Here is a 2,429-nt window from a genome sequence, read left to right on the forward strand (position 1 = left end):
CGCTCTTCCCTCAGCAGCCCTGTATTTTGTGTGCTGGTTGGTAATACGGTGCATGTGGGCTGGGATGAACAACCTCATTTCATATCACACATCAGCTTGTGAAGTTACTTTGGCTGACAGTAAAAGCATAGTAGTTTAAATACCATGTTCAGAGTCCTCAAACTTCTATTAAAGTGCAGATATTCTAATATAACCAGGAGGAAAAAAAAAAAAAGATTTCTTGGTGAAATTTTGTACAAATGACTTCTGTTCTCTTTTCTGATCACTTTAAACAATTATCTCTCTAAGATCCCATTCTTCCTTTTGCTAATGCATTTATTGACTCATATCTATGGAAGCACCTTGCCTCCTGGCTCCTTTTGCTGGCTCATTACATGTATTTATTGCTGCATTTCTCTGAAGCAATTTCATTAAATTCTGCTTTATGGTTATCCCAGAAACCTACTGTTAGTATACAGTGCCCTTTCATGCTCATAACAAGTGCAAGTTCATTCTGTCTCTTAAATTTTATTAATCTCTTCCAATCATTTAAAAATGAAAAAACCAGTTAAGTTACTGCTGGATTTTGTCTTTTTCCATTAACAGCAAAATAAACCTAATTTCCTGCAGCTTTCTGCTTTGTAGCTCAAAGCTTTGGTGTGGATTACTTTTTTGAGAGCTATTATGATAGCCCACAGGCAGAACAAGTTCAGTAGAATATCAGCTGCTGAATCTCCAAAGGAACATTCATTGGGGAAAAACTTGCAGCTCTTTGTTTGCAGCATTTTGTAGTTATTTAAGAGGCGTTTCTTTTCCCTTAGCCTCATGAAAGGTGACCGTTAGCATTTTTAAAGTGCCACGAGTATAAGGCATGAATGTGAACATTATTGAGGGATTTGGAAAGTGCTTTTGAAGGAGTCCAAAAGGCAGATTAAAAAAAAAAAAAAAAAAAAAGGGATTTATACATTGACTCAAAGCCACTTTTGTATCCAAATCCAGGCAAAAAAAAACCCGAACCAAAACCAACAGCCTCCCCCCCCCCCCCCCCCCCAAAAAAAAAACAAAACAACAAAACCAACAACCAAAACCCCAAACCAAAACAGATACCTATAATTTTTGGTAACTATTGTTCATGCTCCAAACGACATAGTCACACAACTTCCCTTGACATCCTGTTCACCAAAGCCGTTTAGATGCCATAGTATGTGAATTTTGCTCAGAACAGAGTGTGAATGAGAGGCTCTATGGTGGCCAGACCTTAGTCTAATGGCATGTTCACTACCTTATGCAGTCCTGTTGCATTTTCAAACACATCCCAGGAATTAACTGCAAGGAAACACCCAAATTCCTAATACTCCACAGTGTAAGGTGTGCATATGTGTCCTTCGTCTCCTCAGCAGTTCCTGCACCCCTTACAGCCAACTTCTGTGACTATCCTTCCTCTGCCATGTGGATGACCGGAGGATTTATGTTGACCTAGCTTCACTTGCACTGTGCCATTTCATCCGTATGCAAACATGGTACCTGGTGAGATGTGAAATAAGTGGGTGAGCAAGGAAAGGGTGCCAAGTTGTCCTTAAAGGAATCAGAACAATTTGACTGATTTGTTTCCTGAAGTATTGGGTGTTGTGCTTCTACCAGAGAAAAGAAGTGAAAACATGACAAAAAATATTGGTAGAAAAATGAAAAAGAAAAAAAAAAAAACATTTGTCCTACAGCCTTTTTGAGGAGGAAAAATGTCAACGGGATAATAAGCAGAATGTAACGCATCCTCCCACCCATCCCTTCTTCTCCCCTGTATTTATAAAAGGAAACCCTGAAGGCTTTGCTGGTCACTGGTGCTTTGCACAAAAGCTTTAGCTATTTCTCCAAAACACATATTTTTACCCAGGATATCTTGACTTCAGGACTGGGGTTTGGATAAAGCACTGTAGTACAGATAGCTATGTTTGGAGAGTGCTCAAGCTACAGCTGCTGCAAAATCAAATTGTCCGATTGTTCAGCAAAAAAACAGACACTGGGAGAACATAGCAGCATTACTTTTGCGACAGTACTGGTGTCCTGGTTGCAGCTGGGGAAGAGTTAATTTTCTTTCTAGTCATTGCTGTGGAAGGAATGTAAATAATACCTGTTGGTTTTAGTTGTTACTAAGTGATGTTTACATTGTTCAATGACTTTCCTCAGCTTCCCATAGAAGCATAAACAGAATGATGGAATGGCCAATGAAATGCTCAGTATATAAACAGAGGTTAGTCGGGAGGTGGGGGATCCATGATCACTGCTCGAGGTGGTGCCAGTTCACCAGGCAGTGAGAGCGACCCGTGTCATTATTATTATTGTTATTATCATTCTTATTTTTCCTTTTCTGTCATCGTTTCTATTAAACTATCTTTATCTGAACACACAAGCCTTTTGCTTTTCTCTCCTTCCCTTACCCTCCTTTTTTTCCT

The sequence above is a fragment of the Charadrius vociferus genome, unplaced genomic scaffold (genome assembly GCF_000708025.1).
Source record: "Charadrius vociferus isolate BGI_N301 unplaced genomic scaffold, ASM70802v2 scaffold507, whole genome shotgun sequence".
Classification (NCBI taxonomy): domain Eukaryota; kingdom Metazoa; phylum Chordata; class Aves; order Charadriiformes; family Charadriidae; genus Charadrius; species Charadrius vociferus.